This window comes from Nyctereutes procyonoides, unplaced genomic scaffold (assembly GCF_905146905.1).
Source record: "Nyctereutes procyonoides isolate TBG_1078 unplaced genomic scaffold, NYPRO_anot_genome, whole genome shotgun sequence".
NCBI lineage: Eukaryota > Metazoa > Chordata > Mammalia > Carnivora > Canidae > Nyctereutes > Nyctereutes procyonoides.
The window spans coordinates 25314078-25334374 of record NW_026575121.1 but is presented as its reverse complement, the minus strand read 5'-3'; the positions used below and the strand labels follow the sequence as shown (position 1 = coordinate 25334374).

Genomic DNA, 20297 nt, shown 5'->3' with positions numbered 1-20297 from the left:
AAATCCTTTCAAATATTATTATTCTCAATATCAGTCTTCAATTCTTTCCCAATGTGTGCTCCAATTAGTACATAAGATACTAGAAGACCCTCTGAATTTAATATATTCTGTATTTTCTCAACCCAGAGCATCTGGCCCTGATTTTCTTTTAGGGTGATCATAAAAAGTTTCTGTTTTCTACTATGTCTTTATTTAAGAACTTGCAGCTGATCATGTTATAGCCGCTAAAACTCTCCAATGTGTGAAATAGCCATTCACTCTTACGTTCTTATATTCCTTATTCTCTTAGTACCATGGAATGGCTGCATCCATTTGGTTTGCTGAAGGGGCATCAAGCGATTAACTTAGGTAATTAATTTGTGATTGGCATGTATATATTACTGACATTCTATTTGGCAATAAATTAATATGCTGCTGTCAAGAGCAGCCTGACATAAAGCCCAGGTTCCAATTACTAGAATTGATAACATCAGTTGCTATTTGTGTGAGTTTCAATGACAGATGGAATCTACTCTAGATAGTTTTACAAGAAAAATCTTTGATAGACGGAATTGTTTAATTTGTTTAAACAATTAATTAAACAATTGTTTAATTGTTTAAAACTGTTGGTTGATGTAGTATAGAATCCAGGAATGACTGCCAGAACAAGATGGCTTTGAACTGAGAGAGCTACAAGCTCTATCACCTATGGAATCTGGGGAATCAAAAACTACCATCATGACTTCAGGATTCTGGAATGCATTGTCACTGTCATGACTCAGCCAGGAAATAAGTATTTGCCTGATGTTTTGTGAGCATCTGCAGTATTTGTTTAAACAGAGTTCGTCCTTACCTATGGTTTCCCTTAACAGCTTCAGTTACTCATGATCAACTATGGTCTGGAAGTTGATTATTCCTCTGTTGTATGGACAGAAGGTCAATAGTAGCCTAATGCTACATCACAGTGCTTTCATCATTCCCCTCACTTTGTCTCATATGACATGTAGGCATTTTATCATCTCCATCATTTCAAGAAGAGAAGGGTGCATGCAGTACAATAAGATATTTTGAGAGAGATTTACCACATTCATATGACTCTTGTTACAGTATATTATACTTATTCTATTATTAGTTATTGCTATTTATCTCTTACTGTGCTTAATTTATAAATTAAACTTTATCATATATATATATATATATATATATATATGTAGGAAAAACATAGCATACATAGTTCAGTACTACATTTGATTTCAGGCACCCACTGTGGGTCTTGGAATATAGCCCCCATAGGTAATGGGGGACTATTATGCCACTTTACAACAACAGGAAATTTAGAACCAGACAAGTAAATTTGTGAACAGATGCTGCAGAAATTCAGATGTAGTACTATCAAGAAAAAGAAGAAGAAAAGAATAATATAAAGATCTTGGGGCTCCTGGGTGGCTCAGTCAGTTAAGTGTCTGCCTTCTGCTCAGATCATGATCCCAGGGTTCTGAGATTGAGCCCTGCATCTGGCTCCCTGCTCAGTGGGAAATCTGCTCCTCCCTCTGCCCCACTGCTTGTTCTCTCTCTCTCTCTCAAATCAATAAATAAAATCTTAAAAAAATAAAGATCTTTATTACAGCTAAAGAAAGTCTAAATCATATCAGACATTTATTTCAACAGGAATATATTACAATTCTTAACTTTTGTGTACCTAGTGACATATCCTTAAAATACATAGCACAAGAAGAGATGTAATCACAAGGAAAAGTAGAAAATTTACCATCCAAATGGATGATTTTAATATACCTCTCTCAGTGGATTATACAGACAAAAAAATCTGTAAGTGTATAGATAATTTGAACAACATAATTAACAAGCTTTATTTACATGTATAATCCTGAAAAGTAATAAATAATAAGAAGGATATTATGTTATTATGAGATTTATGTAAGAGGGAGACATTATTTCTATCTTCCAATATTGTTTGTTGTACAAAAATTCTTTAAAATAAAACCCTGGACAAAGGGCAGTCAGTACCTTGCTTGCACAATATAAAGAAATTCAAAAGACCAGTGGAGACTCATCTTTCACCAATGATTCCACTGAAAGATGACCATTTCAGATTGCTTATTAATTTTTTTTAAAAACTCACCATCAAATGTAACTTATGTTGCCTCTTAAATCCTGGAAGTTTTAGAACAGGTTTGACTTTTTCTTTGTTGTAAGGGGTACACAAATCCACTAACTTGTCTTTCATCTGTGAGGGCATAGCAGGTTGTATTATTTATTTAGAGTTCTATCTTGGGTCACCTAGGTGACTCAGAGTCAGACAATCACTCTGGATTTTGGCTCAGGTCATGATCTCAGGGTTATGAGATCATGCCCCTCCATAGCTTCCCGCTGGGGGTGGAGCCAGCTTAAGATTCTCTCTCCTCCTCTTCCTCTGCCGCTGCCCCCTCCATCCCAAGATGTGTGCATGCATGCTCTTTCTTTATCTCATTTAAACAAAAATTCTCTTTACTTTCACTCTTGCCATACTTTACAGCAGGAAAAGTATAATTCCCAGCCTCACTGACTTTGGTCGTGGCCATATAACTTGCTTTGTTCAATGGAAGCTGAGCTGGCTTTAAATGTGCTAGTATGGATGTGCCTGGTTTGACATGCATTCTAGCTATCCTGTTCTGCACCATAAGAAATAAACATACCCTAAATAGTGACTACTTCTTCAGCTTTGGTCCTGAAATGAAAAAAATGCAGAGCTGGTCTGAGCTTGGAACTACAGCCTGAAACAGACACTGTACTCACTTCACATGTCTATGTACAAGAAAAACAAATGCTTGTGTTGTAAGTCATTAGGATTTTAGAACAGATTTTATATAGAATTATTGCTACACAAGTTGACTAATACAGGGGGAAAATAATTTATGTCCCAGACCACTGGACACATAGAATATGTACTTAGGTACAGATGCCTGAGTTTTCATGGGAATTAGTTTCTAAAGTAATCTGAATAAGGAGTTTTGCAGAAGCTTTTCTACCAAGCTGGGTGTGATTTTCAGTGTTCAAATCTGTTTTTCTCCTCTGGATGCTGTGTGACATTTCTCTTCACCTCAGGCATACATGTATTACATGAGAACAGAAACCTCTGTGTCTGCAGTGTGGCTCACTAAGCAGGGAAATTACATTCCAACCTCAAGACCTCCAAGTTAAAAGGGAATTCACTAACAATATCCATTAAAGTGAAGCTTTTTTTTTTATTGCTAATCCCGTTCCCAGGTGATTGCTTGAAGTTCTACAATAGAAATCTCCTAATCCTCCAATTTATAGTAGAAACTTTTTTTTTGTTTCCAAGGTATTTTCATATGCCTTTATTATTTTATTTTATTACAATAATATTATAAAATAATCAGGAAAAGATTATTAATATCTCATTTCTACATATAAAGAACAACGGGGAATCTGATTGCAAGTGAATAAGAAAAGTATCATGTTAAGGTTTTTGGCCAATGAGTGTGGGAAATGTTCCTTTAGATAATGAGGAAATAATTTCTTAAAAAAAACACTCTGTCAATGGATAAAACTTTAATTTTTAAAGGACAGTTTAAGAAAAAAGTCTCTGAATGAAACAGAGTTATATGTTTTTTGTTATATAAGACTTCAATTTTGTGAACTACCCTCATTGTAAAGTATTTTTTGTGCTGGGATGGCATCCACAAATATTTATTTTATATCTATAGATAGATAGATGATCCTTAGAATTTTCAAAAAGTTTAATAAATGTTCATTATGTATGACCTAACGAGCTCAGTAAAGTAAGAATAAGTGACTTGTAAATAGCTAATGTCAGTAAAGACCCACCTGCTATTACTTAATCATACCCGCATTCTACAGCAAAACAGCCATATAAGGGTCATTACTGAGAAGAATGTCAAATTGGCCGATTTAATGTTACTTAGGGCTTACTTTATCTATATAACTGTCTCAGATAAGAATTGCAAGCTAATAATAATTACATTAGTGTCAGAAGTGTAGGGGACACCTATGGTTTATTTAGTAGGGAGAGAGAGTTTTAATGTTCTAAATTGAATTTTATTCTCTAAGATAGTTAAAATAGCATATGTAAAATATTCAAGTACCCATTATGGTTGGTATCTGAGAAATATAATATTGTTTGAAATATTTTAGTGTCTTCCACTACTACCTCAATCCAAACTGCTTGTTAAAGGGCATGTGGTCACTTAAATATATTATTGAGACATCTAAATAAAGTTACTGTAGTTTCATGAAGTAAAATTTGAGTGTATCATTTTTTTAAGTTCCAAATCATCTGTACTTTCACAGATTTAAAAAGTTTTATCCTCTTGGTATCAGGTTGCATGTTCCATATTCATATATGTCTAAGGGGAAAAAATCTCTATGAAAGTACATTTGTAATAATAAGCTTTGAAATAATATGTTCCATATATGATCATGGTTCTCAGATAATACATACACACAATCCATATTTGACACTGAGCCATCAGAATCAATTATGAAACACTTAAAAATACAGAAAACTCAGAACAACTTCAAAGGTCTTTTTGGAAGTAGAGCCTTGCCATCTAAGTCCCTAATTTTCAAAGATTGTTAAGATTCTCTAACATATATGCATTACTCTTGTGAGCAAAGCAATAAGCAACTTAAGTGTCTGCCATCATCACATAGTAAATTTCTTTCTTTCTTTCTTTTTTTTTTAAGATTTTATTAATTTGACCGAGAGGAGAGAGAGAGGAGAGAGAGAGAGAGAGAGAGAAGACAAGCAGGGAGAGCAGCAGAGAGAGAGGGAGAAGCAGGCTCCCCCTGAGCAGGGAGCCCCATGTGGGGCTCAATCCCAGGACCCTGGAATCGTGACCCAAGCCAAAGGGAGACGCTTAACCAACTGAGTCACTCAGGTACCCCAATATCTTTTGTTTTAAAGCAGTTATATCTTGAAAATGTTGAAAACAATTTGGTACTACCATTTTACTCATAGTATCAGCCATGAACATAGAATAGCAGCAAAATATAGATTGATAATTTGCAAAAAAGAGACTGTATGAGCATGTGATTAGTTCATTGTTAGCATGAATCTATACTAACTAATCTAGGGGGCACCAAGTAGGTGTATCTAAACCACTGAGCCACCTGGGCTGCCCTACCAAGTAGGTGTATCTAGAAAGGAGTTGTGGAGCACCTTGGGAGAAAATTTCTCTTTTCTATTCAGAATGAAAAATTTGGGAATTGATGACAAAGGGAGACTGCTCCCATTGCTACATTAGCAAATATGGCAGTAGTTAGAAAGAAGAAATGTACAGATGTCTAAAGGGGCCCATTTTAGATTTACAGCTTTTGTTTGATATTTGGTTTGTCAAATATTCCAGAACAACTGGTCAAACTCTCTGGAGTATGCCTGGCTAGGAACCACCAACTAACAGAAGAACATATGTATATTGTGCTTTTATAATTCACAAAGCATTTTGCCACACATGATCTCATTTGTTCCTCACAACAATGCAAATATATTCTATCCTGCAAGTTCAAATGTAAAAGCTGAATGAGAGAATTTTACTGATTCATACATGGACACACAGCTTATGGTAGTAGATCCAGGACCTAGATCAAAGTTTTCTGATTCTAATTACAGTTTTTCTTCTATTACATGTGCTCTTGTGAGAAGATTGAAAGCATATATTTCATCAAGATTTAATGTATGTCATAATTTCATTAAATGTTAAATGTGTGAAAATTCTTCTAGATGAATTCAACCTGGCTATGAATGCATTTGTTCTTGAGTCAATCAACATCAGGGAATATCTATTTTTCAGGGAATTATGGTATCAATATGAATATATAGTAGGCTTCCTACTTGGGTGGTAATTGTGTCAGTGGCATGATAAACCATATATATGGGTAAGATAACTTGCAACATTTAAACAAACATTCTTAAGGAAATGTCCTAAAACCAGAAACTAACAGGACAAAGACAAAGATCTAGGTAATTCTCTGTAAGTGTGTGCATGTGAATACATTTTGTTTCTTTTCTTTTTTTTTTTTTTTTACATTTTGTTTTCATACATATGGTACCTCACAGGTCAAATTTCAGTTGAATCTTAGAAAAGCAATCAAATGATGATCATTCCAGAAAACTCAACTCACATTTAAAAAGCTCATATTCTAGAAAGAGACTGATACTAATCAGATAATCATTTTCCATTGATATATTCAATCATTCATTCATTCAGCTAATACTTATGAAACACTGTGAGAAATTATTCTAAGCACTGCAGATATAGCTATGTAAACATAAATGCAATTGCACGGCTATGAAGTGGTACAACTGGGACACCACATATTCTGCAACCGGAACACACAACTTCATCTGTCTGAAAGCAGAGGTCTTGTGAACAATTAACCATCTCACTGCCCTTCTTCATCTACCTGGGAAATGACAACTGAAGCTGGAGATTTATTTGAAGTCTCTTATGTAGTTCAAAAATACACATAATTTTGCATTATATATTTGTATTTTGTACTATATGGTATAAAGTTACCATATGGGTAACTCAGTGACTCAGTCAGTAAAGTGTCCAACTCTTCATTTCTCAGGGTTCTGAGACCAAGCCCTACACCAGGCTCCATACTCAGCAGCGAGTCAGCTTGGGATTCTTTCTCCCTCTCTCCCTCTGCCCCTCCTCCTGCTCACACACTCTCTCTCTAAAATTAAAAAAAAAAAAACTAAAATAAATTGTAATAATATGGAAGTATTAGTTTTCATCACCCCCCCCCATTTAAGTAAAGTTGATTTTTGAAAGCAGGTATCTTACTGAGACTTGTTTGGGGAATGATAAGCAATTATTTCAGCTGCAGGATAATTGTAAATATGTTTTATAAGAAGTGCAGGTACTAAGACTGGAGATATAGAATAAGAAATTATTCTATAGGCCCATAAATGCAAGGACAATTTAATGTTGTATATAGAGAAGATTTATTAATTATTTTTCATACTATCAGGATTACTGATATCTACCCTTTAGAAGAGTAACAATCTATATATAGGCTCATCTCACTATAGAACACATAGTAGGAAATCAATAAATATTAAAGCATATAGTCTTGAGTGGTTTTACAGTAGCTCAGTTTAGAAGTAATGAGGGGTTTATTATTTTTTTTAGTATAAAAAGTCATTAAGTCAAAGTATGCAACAGATAAAACCTATAGAAAAGAGATTTCTCCATCATAATCTGTTGCTTTAACAAATAATATTTTGAAAACACATTCCTTCAGTTATTATACAGTTTATTTATTTATTTATTTATTTATTTATTTATTTATTTATTTTAAAAAAAGATTGTATTTATTCATGAGAGACACTGAGAGAGAGAAAGGCAGAGACACAGGCAGAAGGAAAAGCAAGCTCCATGCATGGAGCCCGATGTGGGTCTCGATCCCAGGACTCCAGGATCACACCCTGGGCTGAAGGCAGCCGCTCAACTGCTGAGCCACCCAGAGATCCCCTATATAGTTCTTAAAATACAAAAGAAACTTAATCTGTAAGAAAGCCTAGTAGACCGGATTCTGTCCACAGGACTTTGTATGTTGGTGGTTATTATGTTGTAGTACATCCCACACCATCCACCTCCACTCCTGCCACCTTGCCCAGAGTAACTTCCACTGCCTGCCACCATGGCCATAACCACACAAACCATCAGAAGTATTATAGCCTTTGCTGTAATTCTTCCCCATTCCCATTCTTGCAACAGATCCATAATCTCTCTGACTACCCATTCCATCTCTGCTGTAAGTGTCCCATTCCAGAACCTCATTCTACACTAGAATTCAAGAAGAGTTTAATGTATTGGTGTTGTCTGCTATTCTTATCTTTAGACATTGTAGCTACTGCATCATCATGTCAGACTCTACATCTGCTTCTATTGCTCTGCCACCAGCTCCAGTATCAATATCAGTTAGTATTGGACTTAGCAATGGCATTTTCAGTTACATTAAAAGGTAATCCTCTCATATATACAAAATGACCACCCAAAAACCCTGAACTTGCATCAACAGGTCCACCTAGCCATGTTTTACCGATTCCATCTTTCAATCTGTCATCAAAGCCATCATTTCCATAGCCATAATTATTATAGCCATCATAGTTACCAAAGCCTCCATAACCAGGGATATTGGGGAAGAAAAAGACAGGACAGATGTCAGAGATGGAACAGATATATTATTTACAGAATTCTGTTTAGTCAGTCAACAAATATACAATGAGAGCTTAATGTGTGCCAAGCACTGTGCTGAGTGCTTTGAAATACAGCCAAGTCCTAATTCAATATAGGAGACAAGAAAAAGATAACCCCATAGTTTGGAAATATTGTGGCTGTGAGAATGATGTTTAAGTGAATAGAATAAAGATGTCAGAAAGTTGGATCTGGATTGCTGGTACAGGTGAAAAAAGACACAATTGTTTTATTCAACTCCAAATAGGAAACTTGCTTTTGTTTTCTAAGTAACAAAGTTAAAATGCTGCAGTTCCTGTTATTATTTCTGGAAACTACCTGGGAAAATATTTAGAAAAATCATTTCATCACCTTCCCCCCACTCCCAGCTGCGGTATGAAAGCTTTGATGAATACTTGATCTTAACTAAATGACCACCTTTCATATCACTGGCAATTTTACATAGCTGGAAAGAGCTGTAGAAATTTCAAAATGGGAAGTATGAAAATATGGCTCAAATATCATCATTATTTCTTTGATATTTCTTCATCTTATTAATAATATATATTTTGTAATACATAATATTATTACTGGTTTCCTTTTTGACATTTTTAGAATATTGATATTTTAATCTTCATTTGATTAAGCATATAGCTCTAGATTTTATCTTCAATCCACAATATTCCTTTTAAAGAGAGATATAAATTTGAATGGCTTTCCTTTTTTGCCACTTCAGATTCCCCAATGAATATTAGTTTACAAGTATTCAAGTACTGAAATCTCTCAGAATCCACTGATTTCTCAAAGAAAGTTTCATTTGGGAAATCTCTTCCTCTTGCCTCTAAAAACTTATTGTTATCAATATTATAGAGACCAACATAGAGATGAAGGGTGTGGAGCATTTTCTAATATAAGGTTTCTGTGGTGTGTGTGTGTGTGTGCATGTGTGCTCGTGTGTGATGTGTACACACACCCATGTGCTCATCCATGCCCATTGGTGGTGGTAAAATATTTTTTTACTCCTTTACAAATAAAAGCGTCTTATTCTAAAGAAGATACATAAACTATCAAATGCAATGTGATGTTTTTGTTAAATAATAAGCAACAGAAGCATACGGAAATAAATATTTCTCATGGAGGTAAAATATATACAACTATAAAATCATAAATATACAGGAGAATTATAATATGAATTTGTAAATTGTATGCAAATAGCTTGAAACCAGATCTATAAAGACATAAATAAAGCAACAAGACTGAAAGGTTTATATGTTGGCTTGTTTATAGAGTAGCACAAACATTTTTCTTTTTTAATTGGCAATTAATTTTCGGCAGCCATCTAGGTACTTTCATGTCAAATTACTTTTCCTACACTAAACAAGATTAGGCATCCAAGCAGCAAAGCACTTACGTGAAAAGTGAGAAACTGACTGTCAAGTAGATATTTTCCACCTATAACCAATTAAAATGTTTCTTTTTTTGATGAATGGGTGTTGTAATTTCACATTTTGTATTTTTACCTAAGTACATACCTGTATAACATCCCAGTTCATAAGGGCTAAAAAAGATGAGTATTGAGATTTCTGTTATTTCTTTCATGCAATACACCTTCAGAATGAAACAAGCATTTTTAATGTAGTTTAAAAGACAGAGCTTCTTATGCTACTGCACACAAAAATATATCAACAGTACATGCACGTATATATGTTTAAGTGTATATATGTGTGTTTGCGTGTAGATCTACATGTATGTGTTTTTAAGCCATGAACTTCAAAAAATTATTTCCATCAAATGATTTTTAGTTTCTCAGTTCTTTGTAGATTATCGTTTTAGATTAAAATGTAGAGATGCCTGTATTTAAAAATTAGACCATTGACACATAAGGTAAAAAAGTAATGTATTATTGATAATCTTCAAGTGAATGACATAAAAAGGAAATTATTGATTTTTTGGAAGATGTCTCATTTTTCTTACTTCACAGAAGACTGATGCAGGTTCATGAGCCTATCAATATTATTTGAATTAATGCATATTCCCTACTATTGATTGCTTTAACAATGATTGTCATAACTGATTTATGGGCACTTATGCCTGTTAAATATTTTAAGAGGTAAATATCAGATTTGTATATATAAGTAGATTGACTTGAATAAACAACAGGGTTGGATGTTAACATTATACCTTTTGATTTAATCCATATTATAATACATTATGCAAGATGTATTTTTAAGATAGCAGCAAAAATCCAACTAAAAGTTGATATTAGATCACCTTGCTTACTAGAGGTAAGTGAAGAATTCTTCCCAAGGATAACGAAGTATTTTAAATTTTCAAGTAGCAATTCTCATGTCATTTGGAAATATATCTAACATTTATGGGAAAACCTAGGATCTATCAACCCAAATATAAAATTTGAGTATCATCGTAATATACTTAAAATTGACTTGTTTCTATTGCTTCAAATAGATCAGCATGTAGGATTATATTTCAGCTTTCTATGGCAACTGAATGATACCCAAACCTTTCCAAATAAATGAGACAAGGTGTGATAGTGTGGGAAGTGAAGAGAGGGTATATATTTTCTATGTCATCTTATATTTAGCATGAGTATCTTTGATTTGAGATGTTAGATATGCATTTACCAAGGAACCTACATTTTTAAAAACAAGTTTATTGAGGTATCACACCCATATCATATTCACTTGGTTTAAAAGTATAATTAAATGGTTTTTAAATTGACAGACTTGTATGAACATTACCACAATCTAATTTTAGGAAAATTTTGTTACCTCTAAAAGATATGTGGTGCCCATTGCAGCCACTTCCTGTTCCTATACCCAACCCCAGACAACCACCAATCTACTTAATGCTTTTAAAGGTTTACTTTTTCTGGACATTTCACATAAATAAAATCATCCAAAATGTGGTCTTTTGCATCCAGCTTCTTTCATTTAGCATAATATTTTAAAGGTTGATCCATGTTGCAGCATGTATCAGATTTCATTCATTTGTATTGCCAAATACCATTCCATTTTATGGATAACCACGATTCTTTATGCATTCACCAGTTGATGGATGCATGCATTGTTTCTACTGTTCAGCTATTACAGATATTTTTGCTCCGATCATTCATGCAGAAATCTTATTGTGGGCATATGTTTTCATTTATCTTGCATACTCTAAACATGGCTTTGCTTGATCAACATGGTAAACTTGGACTTGACTTTTTAAGAAATTTCTAAATTGAATTGGCTAAGCCATTTTGTATTCTTACCTACAGTGGATGATGGTTCCAGTTTTGCTACATCCTTGACGATTTGTTTTATGTTTTCTTTTGATTATAGCTATCCTAATAGATGTGAAGTGGTAAGTTATTGTGGTTTTGATTTGCATTTCCCTAATGGCTAATGCTGTTGTACATCTTTTTGTAAGCTTATTAGCCATTGCATATATTTGTCAACAAATGGGCATTCAAGTCTTTTGTCCATTTCTAAACCAGATTATCTGTCTTTTGTTTGTTTGTTTTTGGTATTATATGTAAGAAATCATCATCGGACCCAATGTCATATGGAGTTTTTTTTTTTTTATGTATTCCTGTAAGGGTTTTATAATGTTAGTTTTTACATTTAGATCAATGATCCAGTTTGGGTGAATTTTGTTTTGGTGTGAGGAAGAAATCCAAATTCTTTCTTTTGCATGTGAATATTGTCCCAGCACCATTTATTGAAAAGACTATATTTCACCTCTCCCCCACCCCCCACCCCCATTGAATTGCCTGTTTTTCCTCACATCACATTCTATCCCCCTTTTTGGAATATCTCTTAACCTTTTCTTGACAACTGGACATTTTAGGTAATAACTCAGGATCTTAACTCTACTTACCTTCTCAGGGTTGATGCCTCTGTTTTCTTAGTTATCATTTACCTTTTTAGTGAGTTGACTGAACTGTATGCAGTTTATTTCAATTGCAATACACAATTGTTTTTCTTGTTTTTATCTTTTTACCTGACTACTACAATTGTCCCAGGTCAGTGTCAGCTACTTATTGGTCAAAAGTTGTGCATAAATTCCCTTGGCCTGCTGGATATTTTCCCTCTGCAATTCAATGCATGTATTATTGGACACTGCTATCATCATAGTTCAGAGTTTACATTTTTGTACCGTATCCTCCCCCCCTTTTGCCTAGAATTGGCAACATGGATTTTTTCTGTATGATCACTTTTTAGAGGGTGCAGGTTCTGACATGCACATAGTCTTCTAGATTGCCTACAATGGGTTTGATTTTATTGTTAAGTCTAGCTTATTAGTAATTGTTTCTGAGTCATAGTAGCTTATTCAGCCAGTGTTTGGTTAGAGGTTGTGCTTAATTTAAGTTCCTAGTTCCAGTGAAGCTTCTGCTCTTTGCTTTGGATCTGTGTGTGACTTAGAGAATGTTTTCATTTCTGTCCCTTTTTTGCTCTAATTGCTCTGTGGTTCATTCAGCTTGTGTACAGCCCTTCTGTGCCCTGAGGTTACATGTGATCCCAGTAGTTCTTCTTGGATAGTGCTTTCTCTGGTTCTCTCTATTAAACTATTTGATTGCTCTGCCATCTTAATTTTTTTTTTTCCTACTGGTAGAGCTATGTGTACCCTTTTAGTTGCTCTCTACCAAGATCACTATTGTTTATGTTATCTTCCCTTTCTCTCATGGGCATGGAATTCTTCACACTGTTTTCCAAACAAAGTTTTCTCAGGCAAAACTGAAACCTTTTCTCTGTTGGATCTTCCACATTGAGTATAATCTTTGCATAACTCACAAGGTCTGGAAACAGGGACAACGTCCCATTTCTCCTGGAGTGACACACCTGCTGTATGACCAGGAGATGGAGAGTGTTCCCATCTTATTGGCTGTCCCTTCCTTAGAACCTCCATCCTAGAAGCAAGATGGATTGGGGATCAGGGTGCAGTATTCTGGTCCTGTAATGTCTGGAATAGAGATTTTTGCCTTGTGAATAGGGACTGGTTGACAGAAGGGAGCCTTGGCCCTCTGGGCTATGTTGGCCCAAAACACTGCTTCAGCAACATGTTGTTGGGGAAAATGAGATACCAGTGGTCTGCAAATCTCATGGTAATACAATTTCTTAGACTGGGAACTGAAAGGGAAAAACCCTGTAAGGTGAAGCTTTTTGAGTGTGAGAAGTCAAAGGGTTGTAGCCTAAATGTCACAGATGCTCACTGTTCTTACTAAAATTAAGTAGATTTTATTGAATGAATGTTTTTTTCATTTGTTGTATGTCCTCAGGACAATTTACAAAGACTTAAAATAGTGTTGTTGTTGTTGATGTTTATTTTATTTTATTATTTTATTTTTTAAAAAATATTTTTTATTTATTCATGAGAGACATACAGAGAAGCAGAGACGTAGGCAGAGGGAGAAACAGGCTTCCTGCAGGAGCCCGATGCTGGACTGGATCCCAGGTCCCGTGATCATGATCTGAACCGAAGGCAGCTACCCAACTGCTGAGCCACCCAGGCATCCCTGTTGTTGTTTTTTATATAATTGTCTGCATATTAATGATTGTTTTGTAGAGGAGGGTTTGCCGAGCATTTTACTCTGCCATTTCAGGAAAAATCAGTCTCTTAAGGAATTTACTTTTAAAGATAAATATTTTATTTCTGTTTTCAAAAAACTAAAATTTTCATTTGCAGGTATAAACATTTTAGGGGGTTCAATATATATTACAAGCTTTTGTAAATGTTGCTAAACTCAAATGTTTCTGTCAAAATAAATATCTTGACTAAAAATGCAAAATGGCAGCCCTTTATCAAGCAAAAGAAACACATATAATGCCATTATCGTTAACTTTTTTTCTCTCTGAACAATATTTCATTGTTCTTGATAAAGTACCATTTGATACCAACACCAAAGTCATTGTTAGCATAAATTTTAATTGATAATATATAATCTAATTGCCAATCTCATTCTGCCCTAATTTATAATTCTACCTATGTCATAAATATGAATGGATAATTTCTAACATATACTATCAAGCATTTGTTCAAGGACTTCCTTTAATTACTTCCATTATTACTGATCCTGTGGTGTAGGTGGGAGAAATTTGGGTAACCCTTTGGATGCTACCACTGTTTTATGTGTCAAAATTGGATTAGAAACTATGCATAATGCAAATAACCATGTAATTATTTTGAATTTACAATGTATTTACTATGTAATTGCATAGTAAGTACCATATAATTACAAGATGATTACATGATTATTTCTGCCTTTTACACAGCTTTAAAAGCAAAAGATTTTGTTGCAATTATTATTGGCATTTATTGGTAAGTGTTACATAGGAGGGAACAAAATATTTATCATGTAATCAACGAAGCAAGCAACTGTTATTGTCTTTTTTCAGTTGCAAAAATATATTTTAAAGTTATTGGAGTGAACCTAAAACTGCTCTAAAAATCAAGTTTATTAATTAAAGTCATTACATTCAAAGAGTTAGCCATAAGTACAGAACATAATTTGATATCTCTAAGATAGCTGATTATTCTATACATCATTCTGTTTACTATGGTTGTATATTTTTAATTGAAGCTCTGGAATTGAGGTTTTTAAAAATATTTGGAGAAAATTTTAATTGGCCAGAGTAGAAACTCAAGGACTAAAATGAAAATAATATCTAAAAACATCCATACTAATAGAATAAAACATATCATTATTTTCTTGTGTTTACCCATGCTTTAATTTCCCCAGTTTCATTGAGAAATAATTGACATACATCACTGTAAGAATTTAAGGTATACAGCATGATAGTTTGATTTACATTATTGTGCAATGATTACTGCAGTGGGTTCATTTAATATCCACCTTCTCATATACTACAATAAAAAGAACAGAAAAAAGAAAAGGGAGAAAAAATCTCCTTGGGATGAGAACTCTTAGGATTTACTCTCTTATCAAGTCCTATATATCATATAGCAGTGTTTGCTATAGTCATCGTGCTGTACATCATATCCCTACTGCTTATTTATCTCATAATTGGAATGTATATATCTTCGCCACTTTCTTACCATCCCTCCTTCCCCAATCCTTTGCCTTTGGTAGCCACAAGTGTGATCTCTTTTACTATGAGTTTGTGAGGGGTTGTTTTTTATTTTGTTTTTACGTGTCACTGGTGAGATCATGCAGCATGTGTCTTTTTCTGTCTGACTTATTTCATTTAGCATAATGCATTCAAAGTCCATGCAAGTTGTTGCCAATGATAGGGCTTTTTCATTTCCTTACGGCTGAATAATAGCCCTTCATATTAATATATATGCATATATATTCACATACTATATCCTTTTATTGTATATATAGATACATATATAGATACATATATATATATATACACACACACATCACTTCTTTTTTTAATTTATTTTTTTATTGGTGTTCAATTTGCCAACATATAGAATAACACCCAGTGCTCATCCTATCAAGTGCTCCCCTTAGTGCCCGTCACCCAGTCACCCCCACCCCCCGCCCACCTCCCTTTCTACCACCCCTTGTTTATTTCCCAGAGTTAGGAGTCTCTCATGTTCTGTCTCCCTTCACATTTTCTCCTTTCCCCTTTATTCCCTTTCACTATTTTTTATATTCCCCAAATGAATGAAACCATATAATGTTTGTCCTTCTCCGATCGACTTATTTCACTCAGCATAATACCCTCCAGTTCCATCCGCGTCGAAGCAAATGGTGGGTATTTGTCGTTTCTAATGGCTGAGTAATATTCATTGTATACATAGACCACATCTTCTTTATCCATTCATCTTTCGATGGACACCGAGGCTCCTTCCACAGTTTGGCTATTGACACCACATACCACGACTTCTTTATCAATTCATCCACTCATTGACACAGGTTATTTCTGTATCTTGGCTATTGCAAATAATGCTGCTATGAACATGGGGGTGCAGATAACTTTTTGAGTTGGTGTTTTGAATTTGTGTTTTCCCATTAGTGGTCTTCATGTATTTATGAATTTTCTTATTTTCCTCTTGCTGTTGATTTCTAGTTTCATGGCACTGTGGTCAGAGAAGATATTTGTTATGATTTGAGTAGGCCAGGGTGTGCACTGGATTCCCTGTCAAGGTGAGGCCACTGGTTTAAGGAAAGCCACACACTGTGCTCTCCGTTCAAGTGTTTGTAGGGTTTTGAATAGGCTCTGCATCTTCTCATGTGCTTTTCTTAGGTTCCCTGGTTGTACGTGCTAGGTTTGTATTCAGTGATGAGTGGTGCTATGAATTCGATTCTTTGCCCAGGAGCAGGAGTAGAAGCAGCTCTAAAGCTGATAAAACCCTTTGTTTGTTGTTTTGACTCAAGCCAATCCACACTCCAATTTCCCTGGCTGAATGGGTCCACTACCTTCACTTTGTAAATTATAGGCTATGTCTGCCCTCCTCAGGGCTCAAGGCACCATGCAGAGGCATTGTGGGGCCACGCAGATTCCAGGAGTTGCCCTCAGCCCTTCTGCTCAGAGGCAGTGGGAAGGCGCTTTTCACAATGACTAGGACTATATCTCAACTCCTTTGCCAGGGCAGGATGGGGAGAGGTTACTCTCAATTTCTAAAACCAGCTCTCTGGTTTGGAGATGCTAAGAGCTACCTCAGCCTTGGCTGTGAATAATCCCCCTGCCTGTACATTGCATGGGGACTTCTTTGCTTTGGGGAAAACAGCTCTGGCCACTCACCTCTTGGCTGCATAGCTTCTAGGACTTGTCACTAGTTCTCCTGGTCAGATGGGACCAGAAGACATTCTTCACAGAATGTAAGACTATGTGGCTCTGCTTCTTGGGAGTAGATAAACCTGGCTCTAGGACCAGTAAAACTCCTTGTCTAAAGATTCAATAGGTAAGTCTTCACCTGGCCAAATCCCATGGTCAGAATGTACCACCAACTTGGTTCCACAGATGAACAAAACTGCTGGTTAGGATTACTACTTGGGCACTGGAGGTATGTACTTGTTCGGCCAAGATGCATATGCTGATTGTTGCAAGCCCCGCTCCCCTTCTCTGTCACAGTCCTGATCCCCAGTGGATTAGTCCCATAGGTTTCCCTGCAATTCCTGTGTGTGAGATCAGAGTAAGGGCTCCCATAAAGTGACCTAAAGCTGGGGAGGGGGTGGTTGACTCCATGAGTTTTCTCTTTCTACTGAAGGAACCAGAGGCTCAGAGAAGCCCTCTCCACATGGTGCTACACTGACCTGAGGGAGGGGCAACGTCGTGAATGGGTAGCCACTTCCCTGTACCTCCTAATGCTGTCTGTCTTCATATCTGTGGTGCTGGAAGTACTTCAGCCTCACTCCTATGTTTTAGGATTCTCTCAGTGGTTTCTTATCCTGGAGCAGTTGTTGGATGTTCTTCTTGTGAGGGGGGAGTGAGGACAGGAACAACCTATTTTGCTGTCTTAATGATCTTAGTCACCCATACTTTTTTAACTTTATAAAAGTAACATTTTATTTTAGAGCAATATTAGAGTTACAGTAAAATTATAAAAGTGGTACAGAGTTTCCACATACTTTACGCACCCAATTTCTATGAGTATGAACATCTTGCATTAATATGGTGTGTCTCTTGGTTGTGACAGTTTCTCAGACTTTCCTCATTTTTGATGACCTTGAGAGTTTTGAGGAATATTGCTTAAGTATTTGTAGAATATCTCTCAGTTGGGTTTTGTTGAAGTGGTCTTTTATGATTGGACTGTGATTATGTGTTTTGGGGAAGTAGAACACAGGGGTAAATAAGATTACGTTAGCACATTGAGGTGCTAATGAGATCAGATTATATCAGGAATACATAAAATAAGTATGATTTATAACTATTGTTATTAAACTTGATTGCCTGGGTAAGGCAGTGATTGTCAGTTCTTAACTCTAAAATTATTCTTTCTTATATCTTTCCACTCTGTACTCTTGAAAAGATGTCAAAATTCATATCCCACACTTAATTATAGGGAAGTTATGCTCAATCTCCTTCAGGACAGAATATCTACATACATTATTTGGAATTCTTCTGTATAGTAGGTATATCTGTTTTCCCCCATTCATTTATTTATTCAGTCATTTATATCAGTATGACCTCATGGATAATTATTTTATGCATTGAGTTTTAATCTAATACTATATTTTTTTGCTCAAATTGCTTCATTTTTGACCATCGGAAGTTCCATCATTTGGCTCCTGTGTCCCTTTGACATCCTGGGCATTGTGAATTCTGTTTGAGCAATTACATATAAAGCACTCTGTGCAGTTGTATGAAGATTTTTGTGTGGATATGTTATCAGATCTGTTGAGTAAATATCTAGGTGTGATTTCTAGAGTGTGTGGTAAGAGTATGATTACTTTTATAAGAAACTGACTATCTTCCAAAGTGGCTGTACCATTTTGTGTTCTCAACAGTAATAAAAGAGAGTTCCTTCTGCTTTACATGATTGTCAATGATTGGAATTGTAGATTTTTAGATTTAGTCATTTAAGTAGGCATTCAGTAGTATCTCATTGTTGTCTTAATTTGCAACTATTATGAGAAATTATATAAACATGTTTTCATATACTTACTTGCCATCTATCTGTCTTCTTTGGTGAGGTATCTATTAGAGCTGTTGCCTATTTTTAAATTGAGTTGTTTACTTTTTATTGTTGAGTTTGAGAGTTCATTATGTAATTTGTGTATATAATTCTTTATCAAATATGTGATTTTGAAATATTTTCTCACAATCTGTGATTGTATTTTGTTTCCTTTAACAATGTCTTTTGCTGAGAAGTATTTAACTTAAATGAAGTATAGTGATCAATTTTTTCTTTCATAAATTATGCTTTTCGTGTGTTCATATTAGTTCGCTAGGGCTGTTGTTACACTGTACCACAACCCAAGTAATTTAAACAACAGAAATTTATCCTCTCATAGTTTTGGAGGCCAAAATTCTAATATTAAGGTGTCAGTAGGGCTATGCTTTCTGTGAAAGTTCTAGGGAGTGATCTCTGCAAAGCTTTTCTCCTGGCTTCTGGTGGTTCTTTGGTTTGTGGCAGCTTAATTCCAATTTTCATTTCAAGTATTCCCTCTGTGTCCAAATTCCCTCCTTATATGAGGACACCAATCATATTGGATTAGAGGCCTCTTTTACCACAGTATAGCCCCATCTTGACTTAACTAATTACATTTCTGTAATCCTATTTCTAAATAAGACCATATTCTGGGGTACTAAGAATTAGGACTTCAACATATTTTTGGGACCCAATTTAACCACTAACAGTCACTAAAACTCATCACCAAACTTAAGGTCACATAGATGTACTCATAATCTATATTCCAGAAGTTTGGTAGAATTGCATTTTACATTTAAGTCTATGACCCATTTTTTTTCTATGACCCATTTTGAATAACCTTTTGGAAAGTTGGAAGATTAATTTCTAGGTTTATTTATTTATTTTTGCATATGGAGTTGCAGTTGTTACATTACCACTTGTTGAAAAGATTAGGCTTTCTTCATTGAACTGCCTTTGCTCCTTTGTCAAACAAGAGTAGTTGACTTTATATCTGTGGGCATTTTTCTGGGCCCTCTATTCTGTTTCCTTGGTCTCTATATCCATTCTTTAACCAATACCAAGTTGGCTTAACTACTATATCTTTGAAATAAGTTTTAAAATCAACCAGTGTGAGTCCTCTAACTTTTTTGCCCTTCAGTATTGTGTGGGTTTTTCTAGCTCTTTTGCTTTTCAATATGAACTATAGAATGAGGTACATTTTTCCATGTATGTGACAGGATTTCTTGAAAAGTTCAGCAATTATAACTAAAAGAGCAAATCATTAGCCTTGCTCTTTATCTGTGGCTAATATAATTTCTTGTATGAGTGACTCAGCTATAAAATAGAAACTTCTGCCTTTTAAGAGAAGAAAGCAAGAATGACTTCCCTAGCCCTCAGTTAATGTCTCAGATATGAAGGCATGGAAGGGACCATGCCTTTTTATGCCTTTTTATGGAGGAGCTTCTGCTTCTGCTGATGGAGACTACATTGTTCACTGAGGTATTGCACTCTTTTGTTGGTGGTGTATGCTACTGGTTCACA

General features: G+C 35.1%; 1 pseudogene; it reads right to left on the bottom strand.

Moving 5' to 3' along the window:
• Positions 1–5325: 5325 nt before the first annotated feature.
• On the bottom strand, positions 5326–8170 carry LOC129516456 (heterogeneous nuclear ribonucleoprotein H3-like; annotated as a pseudogene).
• Positions 8171–20297: the final 12127 nt, after the last annotated feature.